Source organism: Lissotriton vulgaris, chromosome 3_1, assembly GCF_964263255.1.
Source record: "Lissotriton vulgaris chromosome 3_1, aLisVul1.2, whole genome shotgun sequence".
Taxonomy (NCBI): domain Eukaryota; kingdom Metazoa; phylum Chordata; class Amphibia; order Caudata; family Salamandridae; genus Lissotriton; species Lissotriton vulgaris.
The window spans coordinates 2,047,637,858-2,047,656,965 of NC_141689.1; positions in this window are offsets into that span (position 1 = coordinate 2,047,637,858).

Genomic DNA, 19,108 nt, shown 5'->3' on the forward strand with positions numbered 1-19,108 from the left:
CACAGCGCAGCGTTCCCTCCCCTTCCCCCACCCACTTCACGTTTCCTCCAACTCCTTCACGCCAACAGTATCAGCCCATGGGCGTTGCCCTTACTGTTGTTCCCCTCCCCCTCCCCGATCCCAAGCCCTCCCGTACCTTGTGGCCCCGCCCCTCCCCATGGTTACTTCCTGGTTTACTTTGACAACCTCATTCAACCCGCAACCCTTCGCGGGAACTCATCGCCAAAGATGTATTCGGCTCCAGCGCCAGATTAACTCAGGTAACCTACCTATCCCCCTCCGATCCACAGCCAATTCAGAGGCATTGGACCTTTCTTGATCTGCTCGATACACCTCGTCCTAACCTAGACCTTTTTTCTAGGCGCCTTGACGGCTCAACCCGTTGAAAACTGGATCCCCCGGCCAAGATCACTGCTTCACCTCTGATCGCCTGGGCTTACTACCTTTGGACGACTGACCCCTCCGCTCTGTCAGCGCTCCTTTACTTCAGGTACGCCATTGCTACCCCTCACCTCCCGTGTCCCCGTCCTCCACCCTAGCCCAACCTTCCTTACCCACGATTTATAATTGCATGCGCCCTACCACCGCCAACACTGTTAGACCTTGTTATAATCTGGCTCTTTCTCTCATCGTGAATTGCCCGACCACCCGGCTTACACTCGTGCCCCTTATTTAAGCCACTGCTCTTCCATTCCCGATCTCCTAAACTTAATTGTTTCTCCATGCAGCACTCCAAACAAACGTCAACCCTGTCCTGAAGAGGATCCCAAATCATAGAGGATTGAAACGCCATCGACAAACACAGCGCGATTTCATGGCGCACTATCAATAGGCTCATAACTGTGCCAAATTGGAACTTTTTAATCCTGTATACTCAACGTGAAGCCTTTGTTTGATTGTTCTTTATCACTTTGCGCCGACCACGCTGTTCACCACGTTCACTTGCGTCGTCACTTTCACTTTGTCATCACCTTGTCACCAAGTGCTATTTGGGTTGCTCCATGAATGTCCTTCATGTACAGTGCTGCTTCTTAACTGTGCTTCCCATTTCCAACAAAATTGGTGATTAATAACCTTCTCACAAATGTACTGAGACTCCTTGTGTCCCTTTTCTGTAATACGTATTGTATGCAATTTTCAAACTGTCTTTGATACTGATACCTGGTGGGACATTGTATCCTATATATTCTCTATACCCAGTCCCATTTTGGTCTATGGGTTTCACTCCTGTTCCTTTTCACTTTGCATCAGGTACTGAGCTGCATCAATTCTAGAGCCTACCTCCACATACGAATGCCCCATACACTGGCCAGCAAACAAAGGGCAGCAAGGGATTTCTCTCTCATCTCTTGCTTCCCTCGTGTGCTGGGTGCAGTTGATTGTACCCATGTGGCCCTTCAGCCACCCTGATGCATTGCACACATATTCGGCAACATACACTAATGATATTCCATCAATGTGGAGGCTGTCTGGGATGCCAGTGGGAGATTCATAGCGAGCATACAGTGTTTCCAGGCAGTACCCAGGACAGCCTCATATTCCACATGTCACCTCTTGCCCGGAGGATGGCTGCGGGAGAATTTGGCAACATGTGGCTACTGGGTAAGTGCCAAGCACTAAAAATGAGGGATATGTGCAAATGAAGGGGCTTATTTACAAGTCCGTTGAGCTGCCAGTATGCCACATTTTCTCATATGAAAAGTGGCGCAAGGGGCTTGTAAATATGCCCTGCAATGTATGAATGCCACCTTACATTAGGAACCATTGTACAATACGAATCACCAATTCGCATACATGGTCTCAACAGACACTACATATATCAAAGCATAGATCATGTTCTGTTTAAATTTAAGATGGAAATGTAACCTATTGCCCTAGCTTCCCTCCTCAGGCGATGCTGGGTATGCACTCTCCCCTTAACTTCTCACACCTTGCAGACATCCAACAACTGTACCTCAGTGTAGGTACACCCGGGGAAACATACAAACTCGAGCCATCATAGAGAGCACTTTTGGTCTGTTGAAGTCACGCTTCAGATGTCTTGACCATACAGGCGGTGTGCTGATGTACTCCCCTGAAGTTGTGTGCAAGATCATATTAGCCTGTTGTGTCGTGCACAATATAGCTTTAACGCATGGCTTACACATACTTCTTGAACCTCGGCTAGCTCTGAATCCGGGCAACCGGGCCATTTCACAAAACAGATGTTAGGGTATGTCAGTCCGTGATCAGCTGGTTGCCAGCTTTTTCACATGAGAAACATTTTTTATGTCATGGATAAAATGTGGGTTGCAGTCTGTTGTCAATGATGAAAGTTGGATAATTATGACTGTCCAAAAATTCCATCCTGAGTCTACTTTGCAAGCCACACAAACTGTGTGTTAACCACAGCTGTTGACAGGAGTCAAAAGATTGACTGCGCATCAGGTCATGCACCAATGTCAGCAATCAGTGTAGTGGATGTCCCTAAGGAATCTATTGACTCAGAGGATAAGATGTATATGTTCTGAGTTACCCTCCCTTACCTTTTGAGAATGGGTGTTTTTGTTATCAAAAAAGGGCATATGTATTGCATTGTTGGGTTTTTGCCCCCAACTGATTTGACTTTCCCACAGATGATGGGCCCAGAACGTGAGTGATGATGTTCTAGCTGAATCTGTTACTATGCGTCTGGGATACACAGCACTGCTTCCCCCAGGTCTTCTGTAACACAACAGGCAACTCTTATGTTGAGCACTAAATATGGACCATATGTACCATTATGCAAAGGAAGAGAAAACTAACCTGGGGTTTAATGTTGTGTCAGACCCCCCCCCCCCTTATTCTTACCCAATCTCATTAAATGATCTGTTCTCCCTTTTGATTCATGTCTATAATTTTCTCTTAAACTGTCATTTCAGGTTTCTCTACTACAGAACAACAGGATGGCTGGCAATGGATTTGGAACGAACGCAAAATGGTTGTCAACTACTTGTGATGTATTTCTTGTTTGAATGTATGGGTTCCGGTCCATTTTCACAACTTCCAGCACAACTGCGCGCTCTCCGTATGGGGAGCATGCTCCTCATATGCGGACCCGATGCTCCGCAACCGGACATTATGTATTCGGGCTGTAATCTCCCAAATCGAACCGAAACCCATTATTTCATACAGGAAATGACATACAGGAAGTGGGAGACAGGCAATACATCCCAGGAAGTTGTTGACAGCCACATTGAGTTCATTCTGAGTCATGCTCTCTCACAGATCAGATCCTCTGCCATCCTGCTGCTCTTTTCAACCTTATTTCCCCCAAAATGGCTGAAAGGGAAATAGACATTTTAGCTGAGGTGGTGCTTAACAAATATCATCAACTTTTTGGAGGGCCAAAGGACCAGCTGAGTAATGCAGCGCGGGCCACACTATGGGCCAACATTGGTGAGTTCTGCAGTGCAGTGAGCATTTACACCAGGAAGGTGAGGCCATGCCGCAAGTGCTGGGAGGACCTAAACCGCTGGGCCCGGCACAAGGCAGAGGAGCTACTGGGCCAGTCTTCTTAGCACCATGTGCATCGTCCCCACTTCTCGCTACTGTACAGGAGGGTCCTGCTTGCAGCTTAGCCAACCCTCCATGCTCAGCTGGAGGACCATGAGCAGCAGAGACTTGGTAAGTGCATTATATGCAATATGTGTCTGGAAGTATGATGTGAGTGAAGACAGAGCTGTACCATTATGTGTCCCATGCCTCCATTCACCGATTATGTGTCTATGCAGCAGTCATCATGAAGCAAAAGGCTCACAGTAGCATGTTGACTGTACAGGGCAGTGCATTCTGGGAGTTGTAGTTTCATTATGAACACTGGGGAATTGAGCCACACATGTGCATTTGTACAGAAATTTTCACTGCCAGCATCACTAACAGTGAACCGAGGGACTCAAGCTGAAGCGTGCATTGAAAAAGGAATGGTGCAGACACTGTCCAGTGTGTGTTTGAGAGGCCAATGGCTATTGGATGCTGTGACTTGCATTGCATTCAGTGAGTTTGGGTTCTGATTGAGACAGATCATCATGTGCCATGGAGTCAAGACATACTTTGAGATCCTTGCCTCACTCTTAAGTGTTTCCAATTGTGCCAAGTGTGTCCACAGACACTTATCTTACCCTCAGTGTCTTGAATGCCATTTTTCATGTACAGGTAGCTGTAACAACGAGCCACTACTGTTCACCAGTGTACAGCACTAGTGGATCAGTCTCCGAAGCCAATATGTGAGACTGGATTGGCAGCTTCTGTGATGGAATATCAAAAGGTTAGACTCACAACTTAGCAAACCTAATAGCCCAGACCCCATATGGATGTGCAAACCCCAATGGGCATTTGTGTTGTCTCATACAATGCTAGACAGCAGATAACAATTGTCCAGACGTAAAAGTACAGATACTCCATATCACAGGCCCATTTCAATACCATCCGGACTCTCTCTGATCTCCTTTTGTAGGCTGGGTTTGGAGCCTGCCCATGTAGCAGTGACAGGACACACTAATCACAAGAATGTCAAATGTCAAAGTAGAGGGTTGGCCAGTACAGATGAGTAAGCCACCAAAAATCTCATGTGATGTCCATGTCAGACTCAAATCCGGAGATGACAGTAAACATACACGTAATTTAAGCTCATAAACAGTGACAACTGTATAGTGTAAACAGAGGAGAAAAAATTCTGACCTTGGCTCATCTAGTTATGTTTCTTGTCCTGACATGTACAACTACTACATCATGATTTGTCATACATTTCAGTGGGCTCAGCTGGCCAAAACAACCAAAAGCCGGATACGGTTCGGAGCAGGGCATCTGCACCAGCATCTACGACCTCTTTCTAATAGTGAGGAAGAAGAGGATGAGGTGGGACCTTTGCCATCAGGACCGAGATGGAAGACACCTCCGGTGCCAAGGACCAGGTGGAGGCTGAGGACATTGAAGGGGAGAAGAACTGGACACTTCTGGCTGGGAAGGGGGAAATCTACTCTCCCCCGGACCATTCAGCAGTTACTTTTGGCAAGGTATAGTTGCCTTGGGAAGGCGACTCTACAACCTGGGCCTACTATCAGCCCCATACTAAATCTAGAGGCCCCCATTCCATCGGGGCCTCCAGCTGCATCCCCTGCAACCAGCCCTCCTCATTGTAGCTCCCAAGTTGACACCAACATTGGCTCCGTACCTGAGGCACCACACCCCTCATGTTCAACCCAAACCACTCCCTATGTTTTTCCTCCTGTGGCTGTACCAGAGGACTTGATGTGGGCATGTGAGGGTCAGCCAGACATGTCCTCTCACATCATGCTGCAGATGTGTCTAGAGCTGCCCATGATGCGAGAGGAAACTGCCCGAGCTCGGGCCACCCTCACTGCCAGTGTCAATTCCTTGACTGCAGCTGTGTTGTCTGTGATATCCCAACATCCCTCCCATACCACTGTCAATGTCTCCCCTGTCAGTTGCGCCACACTATTTCCCCCATATTCCTCGTGTGGCCCAACAACGTGTGGTGCTTGGTCCTGCACCGGCCAGCCAGGAGCCCACATCGGACTCAGAGGATCTGGACATTGTGGTACCAGAGGATGACCAGAAGGACACTTGACCTGTTGGACAGAATTTTCTCTGTGGACAATTATTTACTTTGCCCCTTGTAAATAGACTGGTTCCCCTGAGGCTCCCTTGCGTGTTATATTTATGTTGTCCCACCCCAATCCAAGTTCCCTTTCTCCTTCTGTAGTAAGAACAAAATGTGTTTTCCTTTCTCCCTTCCAAATGGACTGTTGTTGTTTTTCTAATCCCACACTTTTTTTTACATAAAATCTCATTTTGAATCATACTTTCCCTAATCTTGTTTAACTTAATTCTGAATGTTTTGTACAACATATGGACATATATCCTGGGAGTCATCTGCTCTGCACATTATGGCTTGTTGCAATGATGGGGTTACACTTGTACTTGTGTCTCACAAACACACGTACATCGTCATATCTCTAAGCCACCAGAATCGGTATACAGGACATGATACGCAATAGAGTCTTGACTTGTGAAGATAATTTATTTTTATTTACACATATTCACACTGGTCAAAAAGTATTTGGGATGTGATCATTGGGTATCATGCTTGCAACTTCACAATTTTGGAGAAGGGTATTTAGATCTTTGTCATGGTTTCTGAATGTATGATAGGGAAACACTTCTTGCCACACTTACCTGATGAACAGGTGTGAGAGAGTTTCACTGCTGCAGCCAGGATGTTTGCATTCCTCAGGATTGAGGTGTACGCTGCACTGGTGTCATCCTGTCAGCAGCTGTGATGAGACATACATATTCATATTTCAGTACACCAGATGTTAGCTATGAGATAACATGTATGTGTCATTCTCAATGACCATTGATATGTTATTCCTGGCCAATGTCCAGCATGTTTACCTCATGGACTTTAAATGAGGTCCTCTGCTTACATGCAGCAGTCGTCAACTGTAACCTCCAGACATCACTGAAATCAGAGATAACACATCAACAGACAATCATGTATGAGAAGGTCACTGATATTTGAAGGAAGGGGATAAATAATCAGGACGCCTCTGCATTACATTGTTTACCCCTTCACTGTTAAGACCATCATGCCTCATTAGAAAAGTGTTGTCTGTTGACAAGTCAAAAGGAGGGTATATCACCAGGCTGACCAGTTTCACATTTGCACATCAGATCAAACATTGCATTGTGGAGTTCATATGTGGGATGTACAATAGTCAGGTACATCTTGTGGCTCATTTGTGCTTACCTACACATGAAGTCCCAAAGATCATTTTGGACTGAGATATCGCACATTTGTTATGTCCATCCTTTGAGTGTCCTCTGTTACCATAATCCATTTACAACATCATGGTAGTACTTTGCTGACAAGGGATGATGTCTTGTACATCAGACATCCTAACTTCATAAATTATACACTCACTTATATAGGTGAATACAGTAGAAGAGGAGGCAAGCAGAATGCAACATTTAACTACGATCCTACATTGTGGGTAAGTTGAGAAGCTTTGATGGTTGCCATCTTTACTGCATTTGTGTTGAGCTTTTCAGCAGAGAGATTTGAAAATTTTACTTCCTCAAGATTCACCTTAGCAGCCTAAACATCCATCACAAAAGTGCACAACTAGCATCAGTGCAACCCTCATCTACACCAATTTCATTAGGATTTGTCCTTTGATATTTTGCAAGAGTTTTTATACCATTGAATTACAATCCAGTTGTGTCTAGGACACTTCATATGCCACTATATACTATTTTCTGTCCATTCTGCACTCACTTGGTATACATTTTGTGTCATCCTTTCACTAGCCACCATAGTGTGATCTGGTATGTGGTGAAATCCCATATATAGGCATATTGTGATGCTGGACAACAGTGATGTAAAACACATACAAGATAGAGTGGAGATTGAAGGCACATTTTTGAGCATGAACATTCTGGTACATTATTCTTGGATTTACTTACCATGACCCCGCACCTGCCCAGTGTGTGGTCCCTGACCAGATGTTACAGCCAACCTTGTAGCAGAAGTCAATGGGGTACTGGAATCTGGAACGACATAATTGGACCTCCAATGGTAAGTGTGTTTGAAACTTAACATTTCAGCTGCCACGTGTGATGCACTCAATTTCAGGCACAAAAGATAAGCACAATCAGTGTGGACACTACTGTTGCAGAAGTGTGTCGCACTACATATCAAGTGTGATCCCATATTCAACGTATAATGGCCCCACTGTGTAGAAGCAACGTCTGTTATATTGACACCAGAACAATTCCTTAAGTAAGGTCCACTATTGTGTTTTGTTTATGGCCAAAATAACATGCCATCCGATGTTAACAAGTATAACCAGCTGAGCGGACTGGACAATTTCATGTATAGGAAAACACATTCTAAGTTTGACACTGGACGCATTTGCAATACTCCTGACATTTGTATCTCATTTCTTGTTCATCATTGTAATATTTATTAACTTTGGATTTCTTGATTTTGTCTACAAAAGTCAATTACAATACAGTGGGGACTCCTTTTTGACTTGTTGTGGCACTCAAATCCAGGATTGGGTTCACAGTTCTGGAACTGTTGGTGGAATACATGTAATGTTCACATATTACAAGGTATGATAAGCCTAGATATATTAATTTTCATCTTTCGCTATTCACAAATTTCATTTGCTAGAGGTAAATGTCCTTTAAGTACTCCAAAAGTCGTAAAGTTCGATTTTCATCTTCGGTTAGCTTTGAGATTTGGGCCCTATATGTCCCTCTGTTGTCTGCTGACAATGTATGCATTTTGAACATCTCCTGACTAGTTTGACTTACCAGTTAATGAGGGTGGTATGCCTAGCTTTAGATGAAGTTGTTTTCTCTAAGAAGATGCAGGGACCTCTGCTACTGTGGTTGTCTGTACTCTGGCTGAATGTGTCAATAGGTGAGAAGAGAGAAAAGTAACCAAATTGAAAATGTACATGTGTTACTTGTCAGACATTTCCTCATATCTTCTGCTTGCTAACAGTATTGGGAAATACTGCCACGGCTGGTGCAGGTAGGAGCAGTGGGGCGTTGGGGATGTAATGGCAGGGCAGGTTCGGAAATCAACAACAGTATAAGGGAAAGAAATGTTTTTAAATAAGTATTCTCTCACCTTTGGCTTTGTGATGCGGCAGGCACAAGGTGAGTTATACTTTGGATATTTAGTTTTTATTTTCCCTATTCCGTTGTCTGTTGATTTTCCTCTGCCCCACCCAACCTGCCCTGATGTTCTTGACTGGCCCAGCTGCATCTGGATGAATGGAAGGGGCACTTTGTCAATTGCTACTTAACAGTGTTAGGTATATACGGCAGCAGTATCGGGTCCATCTTTTCAATTGTGGGAGAGGGATTTGCCATATCTGATACAAAGGATTCTGAGGCTTGTGATGCAACATACGGAAGGAAACAAATGGGCCTCTAACTGACTATACCTTCAAACAAACTTTGGACAACTTCCCTAATCACAATGGGCATGCAACAAAGACAGTCATTTTATATACTTGTTCTTGTCATCACATTTACCTGGTACCATGTTGCAGACATCACTCACAGACAGCCCATGGATCATGTGAGGGTAGATTGTATTGACGACATCCTCCTCAAGTGTGGTGAGACAGAGCTGGGTTCTGGATTGTGGGGCAGGGAGAACTCTGTTCAACTCAATCCTGGCGTACTTCTCCTTCACCCTCACCTTTTCGTCCTGCCACTTCTTCTTGATGTCCTAGACTGTGCGCACATCCTCCCCCAATGCTGTGACAGCAGTTGCTAAATGCTGCCATAGAGTTGCCTTCTGTGTTCCACTAGAGCAGTAAGGGGGAGACCATATAGCCGTTTGTGGTGCCTCACAATGAACTCCATAATCAGGGTGATCTCCTCAGTTGTGAAGTTTTTCTTCCTCCTCAGTTGGTACATTTTCCAGCGGCGATGCACAGCAAATGAAAACAGTAACTCTCTATGGCCAAACCTGTTCCTTGAATGTGTGCAGCTTTTATGTGGTTTGTGGTACTGGTCTTGCAGTTTGTGTCAATTGACTTCATCTGATGCATGGTGAGGTATGGTAGGCACTTGGACAGGTGATTAGCATTGAGGAAAATGCTAATCACCTGTCCAAGTGCTAAACTGGTCAGAATGTGGGTATTCCGGCTGGGATTCTGATTCTAACCCGGGTGCAGGAATACCGGCACAACTGCGGGATTTCCACTCCTGGTGCAGAAATTCCAATCTGGGTGCAGAAATTCCAGGCTGAGTGCAGACGTAAAGTTAGGAGTCTTAAGTAATTTCTGTGAATACCAAAAATTGTAAGTGCCTTCTGTGAATACCAGAAGTATTAAGTTTAGGATTTTTTCTTAGATTAGTTCTGTGAATCCTCTCCAAATTGAGTAATTCACATAAAAGGAACATTTGTAACATGTTTAAAATGTCATCTAAAACCTAACACCCTAAAACCTACTTGTCTGTGCTATACTGAGAGAGCATGAAAAGCAGAGTAACTTACAGTCTCGAGTTTCTTAAGGCAATCAATGTAAGGCACACCTTGTTGACAGCAAAAGCTATCATGATCAGCAGAGATGTGAAGGCAGTGTTCCCTGTGAAGGGCACACATGTGTTGCAGCAGCAGCCTTTCTCTAGGACTGAGCAAGATGTTGCCTCTTTGAAGTGGCCAGCACAAGGTGATATGTCATCGTGTAGAATCTCAGTCAATATTCTGGATGAAGGATCTCTCAGCTAAACGATCAAATGTTGACCTTATATATGAAATCTCAGCAGAGATTGGACTTTCTGACATAAGAGGTCATCAGTATTGGAAACATAATTTTGACTATATACCTGGACCTTGTTCTCAAATGACTTAGACATGGTGAAATGTAGACACTTGATTCAGACTTATATCACATCATGTGTTATATCTATGTCATCAGTTGGACTAGCTGGCACTTTCACAGTTCTTAGAAAAATTAAGGTCAGACGACATCTTCGTCAAACGGCAAACATGACAATGATTCTGCATCAATGGAGAAAGATGGTGACCTCTATGATCTAAAATGGCGACTTGGCATATCTATACTACTATTATAAAGAGAGAACTGTGTCCTTTGAGTAAGGTAAACTCGAAAAGTACACCACCAATCAAAACACCCAAGACATCTTTGAAAACCTCAGGGCAAGCAGAAGGACATAGGCTATTAAAAATAAAAAATATACGTTGTTTAAAAAATTTAGAAATAAAAATAAAGTAGTCCTTTGCAAGTAGTGCCGGCCGCGACGTCTGCGTGATGACATAATTTGCGCTCACAACACTTCCTGAACACTTCCTGAAATGGCGGCGAAGATCGCGACCTGCTGGGAGGACTGCCGCGGCCCTGCTTGCTGCTGGGCGAAGTGGCGGCCTGTGCGGGCGGGGCGCCTGGATCGGGACCGGCGGCTGAGGTAAGGATGAGGCTCTCCGGGACACGGGCGGGAGGGGGCTGGGCCGGGGCGGGAGGGGGGCGGGAGGTTGGGCGCAGGCTCACAGACAATGTTGTGGCTGGCAGGGGCCGGGGCAGGCTGCACGCAAGTCTCAAATGCTGCCCCCAACCCCTTTCTGCCCCAGGCAACGCTGGGGCGGGCTGCAAGTCTAGAATAAAGTCAGATGTGTCGGACCGTAGGGGCTTTTCATAACAACAAGAGTTTAGCAAGGTTTCAAGAGCACAAGCACACCAGTCACTCGAATTACTCCTATTTACTCCACTTGCTTTGGTGCTGCTTCTTTGCCATCTGTTTCTGCTTATTTTTTCCTGGTCTTTGTGACTCTGGGCATACACGAATGTGGCCACAGCAGTAGCAGTTATCTCTTTCAGGGTTACAGATCACTATGTCCTTCTTTTGCCACAGGAAGAGTGATGGCGGGGCAGGGAGATGGAGACGGTTTACCTTGCCCAAATCTGCAATCCACACCTAGACCATTTGCTTCCGCATACTTGCCGGGCTCGGTCTCAATTCTGCCAGTGTGTAATGCACTGGAGATCAAAGCCACCTGTGACCACTTATACAGTCCCTTGTCTTGTCAGAAGAGACCAGAATCCTGTGTGCCCAAAGTTATGTGCCTCCTGCAGCTTGGTATGATCCTGTGCAGCTCTCCCACTCTACTGTGTCCCCTAAGCTCAGCTCAGCTTGCTGCCCCAGCTGCAGGCTCTGGTTGGCTGATCCTCCAGTCCACTAGTCCCGCTGCTGCCTCTCCTACCTCTCCCACTCCTACTCAGTTGAGCCATTCTTAGTCACTGGTAGCCATGGCGGTGCAGCATGGACTGTGGGGTTGTGTCTGACTGGGCAGTGACAGGACAGCAGGCAATGCAAAAGAGCTGCCTGTGTGCTCTGTCTGTGTGCTGTCTCTCAAATTGGAGAGAGGCAGTGATCTGGCTCCAATGACAGTGGTAGAAACAGGAACAGGACCCTCTGCACGTCCTCTGCGTGGGTTCCAAGGCAAACAAAGACAAAGGCTTCTGGGGCATAGATTCATTAACAAAGATGAACATTTCTCTTCCTGCCAGTCAGTCACAAACTTTTACTCATGTATCTACCTTCACATTTTCAGAGAGACAGCTCAGAAAATGTGCATATGGAAAGCAAGCGTACAAAGACCACAGACTTTGTGTTGACATTTCTAATGAAAATCATAGTTGTGTTGGTCTTACCGACCCAAGGTGCCCACTCCTCTTCTTATGAGGAGAATGTCACATCCTTTCCAACATCAACTGTTGATCCTAAGGAAAGACATGACGCACAATGGGGTTCCATCCATGAGAAAATACTAACTTGCTGAATGTTTTTCAAGAAGAAACAGTGCTGGAGAGGCCAGGTGCAGTATAGGGTTTTGTGGTAGGGAATAGCCAAGAAGGAGATATGTAGTGGCATAGAATAAATGCTGATTATGTGTGTGGTTTATCTAAGTAATTCCGATCATCTGATCTCCTTGCCTTCTTTAAAGTCCCTTTAAATAAGCGCTTTCCTGGTTTCCGTGAAGGGTATTCTGTCATTCGTGAAGAAACAGCCATTTTTATATTAGCATGCCATAAAGCTTTAAAGTCACCATTCAATGATATACTGGGCCTGATTTAGATCAATGTGCCAATGTGCAACATTCTGTCCATCACCTTGTTTGTTTTGCTCTTCACCCTATGTGGGAAGGGTATGCCCAGATATGGGTCACGTCCTCACTTCGCCACTGGAGTTAACCTATCCTGCCTGATGATGGCTTATAGCCAGAAACTGGTCCTAAGATGCTTGATTCCGGTCCAGGGAAGACTTGGCTTGGCAGTTCGGGCTGGACTGTTCCCATGAGGCACAGGGTCACGACTGATTTACAACTGGCCATGTCTGAACTGGGGTGGTGTAGTGAGCAAAATAACGATGGATTAAACCCAGAACTGTGACTGGGGGTGAATGTTTTGCCAATGTGCAACATTCCATCTATCACCTTGTGTGTTTTGCTATTCACCCTATGTGGGAAGGGTATGCCCAGATGTGGGTCCTGTGCTCACTACGCCATTGGAGTCAAGCTATCCTGGCTGATGATGGCTTATAGCCAGAAACCGGTCCTAAGATGCTTGATTCCGGTCCAGGGAAGACTTGGCTTGGCAGTTCGAGCTGGACTGTTCCCATGAGGCACAGGGTAAAGACTGATTTGCAACTGGCCATGTCTGAACTGGGGTGGTGTGATGAGCAAAAAAACGATGGATTTAACCCAGATCTGTGACTGGGGGTGAATGTTTTGCCAATGTGCAAAGTTCCGTCCATCACCTTGAGTTTTTTGCTGATTTAGAACTTGGCAGGACTCCTGTCATCCCTCCATTGGGGAGTGTATAAGATTTCCATCTAGCTGATGGATTCCCAGCCACTCTATTTAGATGTTGGTTGGCTTGCTCAACTGCTGTTCGTGTTTCCATCGAGTAAATGGTTCACTGCTGCCCACTCAGCGGACCTTCTGCTGGCTAAAGTTACTCTGTCACCATTGGGGGGGGTGGGATTGCGCAGAGCCTATTTACATTTCACAGTTGTGCCAGTGTTGTTCTAGCATTGGACTGCCAACTGAGTTATTCCATCGTGGGATGCGTTCAACATTCTACCATTCCTGTGGCTTATGGATGGATGATAGCATCACCCACCTGATGCGTTTTTACTAATTGTTTTCACCTGCATAGCATCCTATAAAACACACTGCATTTTAGACCATGATCCTTTACCATTTCACTGCTTGCAAAACATCATAGTCAAGCAGAACATTTGCCAGTAAAGTCAGGTTTATTTTGCTTTCTCTTTTTCTTGAACTCTTTTTTTCTTTTTTCATTTATTTTCTTGTGGGTCAAAAAATTGATATCATTACCTTTTTTTAACTCTGGCAGGGAGGAGAAATCCCCATTTTACAGAGAGAGAATTGTCAGTCATGGTGGATAAAATTATTAGAGTAGAGCCACAATTGTTTAGGGCCTAAGTCCAAAATACAACCATAACTCAGGAAAGGCAAATGAGGCCCAGAATAGTTGGCAGATTGAATGCTGTGGCAAACAACCTGTGCACATAGGAGGAAATTAGGAAGAGATGGAACGACCTGTGGAGGAGAGTGTTTTCCCTGGCCTCCAAGTGTCACATTGAGGCCCAAAGGACTGGTGGTGGTTCTTCCAGCCTCCCCTTAGAACGTTTTCACTGGGAGGAGAAGGCCTTGCAGATCCTACACTACATCCTGAAGGCTTGGCAAGAATCCCTGGTGATGTGGAGACGGGTACGTTATACTTTTGAATGGGTCACTAAACCTAAATCTCATTTTTGCTTTTAATTTAGGTGTTGCTAATGTGTTTTGCACCTTTTTGAAACATACAAACCTAAATATTTTTAGCATTTTACTTATTCTTATTTGTTTGTTTGAATGTATTTTCTTGTATTTAAGATTGCAGGTTTCAATCTCCATCACATTTCACATGATGTAATGGTGCTTGTAAGTGTATTTACACCAAAGAAATGTATCAAATGTGTGAACTGTTGTAAATATCTTTTCTATTTTCACTACAATATTTACACTAGGTAATTGCCCAAGTGTTGTTAATGTATAATTGAAATGACTAAAACTAAAGTTTGTTGACTTTAAAATGATATGGTTGGTATATTTGCATGCTGAATATACATGTCTTTTGTTTCAAAATGTACTCTTCAATGTGTAGAGGATGAGCAAAGCAAGATATCTTTATAAGTTGTATAACTGTCAGATTTATTTGCCTACTAGGCCACAGGATGGTATTTTTTGCAGTTTTTCTCTCTACTGTGTTGTTTTGAATCTATGGTATATTTCATGTATCCTTGATAATTTTTCTTTTTCTTTTTACCTGCTTTTTAAGTAGGTTTGTGTGTAATTTAAACTGTGTAATGTATTATAATACCACAGAAAGGTACAATCATCATAGGAATTTTCTTTTACCTGTACATTGCTTTATTTTTAGCTTCAAACACATTTGATGTATAATTGATATGTTAACAATATTATTGTATTTAAATTCATAGTAGGTCCAACACTCAGAGTATGTGGACAACCATCTGTCACTGAGGATAAATCCACTAAAGACCAGGAACAAGCATTTAGTGAGGACTACGCTCTTGCAAGTCCCTGTGACCTATGACGAGTAGCTGCCTGGTCCGCCTGAGTAGACTGCTCCAATGAGTTTACTCAGTCCACACCTACACTTCTCTCCCCAGCTGATACTACACCCGAGCCGATAGATGCCTCCACTTTATGTGCCCAAACCAACATCACCCTAATCTTGTGCCACCCAGTTCAAACAGGAACCAGTGGGATGGGGCACACTGAGTCAAGGGCACAGGGTAGTGGGGGTAGGGGTGGTGGGAGGGAATCTGTGGGCCAGCAAAGTGAGGTCACTGGTTTCTCTGTCACCCAAGCTATCATCGACCAAGTAAATGTAAATGTACATGTATTTATATAGTCTTGGGTTCCCACCATACAACCAAGAAAAAGATGGGCCAGGGCCTGATAGAGCTCTGGGAGATGAAGCAGTAGGAGAGGGAGCACAATATATAGATGGCGAGAATCTGAACTCCAAATTGGGCTCCCTGACTGGGGTACTACATGATATTTATAGCTTTGTGTGCAGGGCTTTTCCAGAAACATATTGCCCTTTATGTGTTTTCTACAACATCTGGGCCAACTACTTCTGCCTCAACCACAGAAAGGGAGCCCCTGACACAAGAGGAGACAGCTTTACTCATCTCAGTCCCTAAAACAGTGGATCCACCAGCCCCCCTCAGTAGAGAACGTTCAGCGCAAGTAGCAGGAAAGGATGGCAAGATCTCCACCACCTGCAAGATAAGCAGAACCTAATTTCCTGAAGTGTGAGACTACCATTCACTCTGTGGACTATGTTCTGGGAGTATTTACTCTTTTCATGTCAGTTGTATTTTAGAAATTGGATTTCAAGCAATTTAGGCTCTTCAATTTTAGTTTCATTCACCATGAATGACCTATGTTTTTTTTATGTTAACATCCTGTTTCAGTTCATTTTGTTCGATTGAATGAAAAAAAGAAAATAACAAAAAAAGACTGCTGTTGTATTCATATTCTCAATTTGTTTACTTTTTTGTAGTTCCATCATACATTTAAAAAAGTTAAATGAAAAAAGATTGTTTAATCCTAAATAAATTCCATGTTGGTAATGTGCTTCCCATTTCAGAAAAGATGAAAAAAAGCCACAAATCACAAACGATATGTTTTAATTGGAATAAATAAATGTTACTCATTCTCTCCTAATACATTATACCCCATGCATATTCGTAAATTATAAAGCAATATTATCATTGACAGTTTAAGTCCTTGTCACCATGGAAGAACAAGAAATAATAAAAAAAATCTAATTAAATATGCAAACTCTTGTTGATGGATGTCATCAGCTAGAGCCAGATCTTCTGCCTCACAATAAGAATCAATAATGAAAATGATGACAGTTGTTTCTTTTGTGACTACAGGATCATTCCAAGTCACTGGTACAGTTTCTGGTGGAATTTTACACCCACCTTTACGTAGTGGACAACAATGAAATTCTTCCTTCAATGATGAGACGCATCAAATGCTACATACAGTTATCACAAATTGCAGAGGTTGCCAATGTGAAGGTAGATTTGTATGCTTTGTGTGGGCTACCACATGTGATCAGAGCAATTTAAGCAGCACATATTGCCTTGGTGGCAACAATCAACAGAAACATGTCTAATGTAATCCTTACAAGTACAATTCAATACTGTTCAAGTTGCCTTAGTACAAGATCTGTACATCTAAATCATGTGTGTCTTTCACAGGATCAACCCATGTTCCCTTCTACTACTCAACTGCAGCATATGCCTGCAAATGGCACAACATTGAAATGTCCAAATGATGATGACATGGTGAAGGAACCTAAAACAGATTAAAACAAAAACAATTATTTTGTATGACTTTGATAAATAGACACATTACAATTAACAAATTCTGAGAACACATTTTCTAAATGCAATCAAAGATAAACAATGTAAGTAAACATAGTAGTATAGTCAAGATAAACTTTATTAAGCACCAAGACCATAAACGTTTGACAAGCAAACAGTACATTAAAAAAATCCTTATTAATAAAACACAGTAATCCATGTGTCAAATCTTAGATCAACAAACATCCTAGCCCTGAAATTAACAAAATAAATCTATTGGCAGATTGTACTTACCAACAAGTCAAGCCCTATCATGTTCAAGTTGTGACATTTGCAGGGGTATGGTGTTGGTTCGTAGTACAAAGAAGTCATGTGTCGATCCTGGAAAAAACACACACACATGCTTGTGATGTACAAATCTGGTAAGCACACAACTTACATATTGAGTGAATGGGATTTTTTCCAATTGCAGTAGACTTGTTCTCTGTTGTGTATTGGCACCTAGGCAATGTGTGCCATCAATTGCTCCAACCACATGTGGTAAGCTACCCAAAGCATAAAAATCATTTCGTTTGAAAAAATGATATTTTCTAACATATTTATACACAACATTAAATATTTAATAAAACATTTTTGAAGTGACATTTTTTAAAGGTTGATTTTATTTTTAAATGTGCAATTAATACATATTAAATGTTATATATACGCAATCATATCATTTCAATTTTTTCTCATCAAAATTCCGCCAACAGAAGTAAAAACAAAACCACACAAATATTATATTTAACCACAGTAACACACTACGTAACAGTTTTTGGTAAATAAAAATGGAAAGCATTAGTATTTTGCATATGTAAATAAAGTAGCTACTGTTTTAAAAGGTGGTGATGCACTTTACATACACGAATACACTATTTCACAATAAAAAATGGTGGGCACCTGACCTTACAGTCAGGACATTTGCAATATAGATGGCCGTCAGTTGAAATTGACTGAGCAGTGGGTGGGAAACTCAGTGACATACACTGCCATAGCTTAACTTGTGTGAAAGTAACATACAAAAGACATTGAATGTGTTGATCTCCATTGACGATCACGCACATCACATAATTAAAAAAAAACTCAGATGCCTCCTAACACTGCAGCCAACAATAACTCATCAACTTTTGCTGATATTTCCAAACTCTGGGAGTCATGATACCTGGAAACTCAAGTGACAGGGCACCAAAAGTTTCACCAGAGGAGGTGGAGATCATGGCTACAGAAATTCTGTCCCTTTACATCCAGATGTACGGCTCATCAGAGGAACAGGTACATGTTTAAAATAAAAATGTAATTCTGACTAGTTTGTTTTATTATGTAAACACAGGCTAGATTGCCCCTTTTAGTTCCTGAGTGAAGTGTAGAGATTAATGTGAAGTTTCAGTTCTTTTTGAATTACATAGAAAAATTATAGTGTGCATTTTTAAACACATTATAATTAGACAACACCACAACATAGGCACGTGTTGTTCTGTTTGACACACAATCTTTCTATACTACATAAGTATATCCAATAAATTCAAGTTAAATCATCAAATTGAATATTATGGGCCTGATTACAATGACAATCGGATAAGCGTCTGACCGCCATTGTTTCAGGCAGGTGTCCAACTGACTGTATGTCGGCGGTTGCACCTGGCAGGGATGTTTGGGGGTGTTCCTCATAGTGGAGGCCAACCGGGGATGAGGGCTCTGCTATGGGGTTCCCAAAGTCCCTTTCTGCTAGTCTTTCCATGGCGCTTGGACTGCCATGGAAAGGCTGTCATAAAGGGACATCTTAATCCCTATGATGGTGCAGCACAGACATTGCCCCTATTGTAGGGATTGTGATCCAACCGACAACCCCACTGGCTCCTTCAGCCTTTCAGATGGGTCAGTTGATGCCTCCGACCAGAGCACTCAGACCGATTTGCTGGAGGGCAGTCAGACCACCACCAACGTCCTGTCGTGGTGGTACAACCACCATCCTAATCAGGCCATACGTTAATTTAGAAAATATGTGACATTGTCTATACAAATGAAAATGTACATATATTTTGTACATACCAAATAGAAAAAG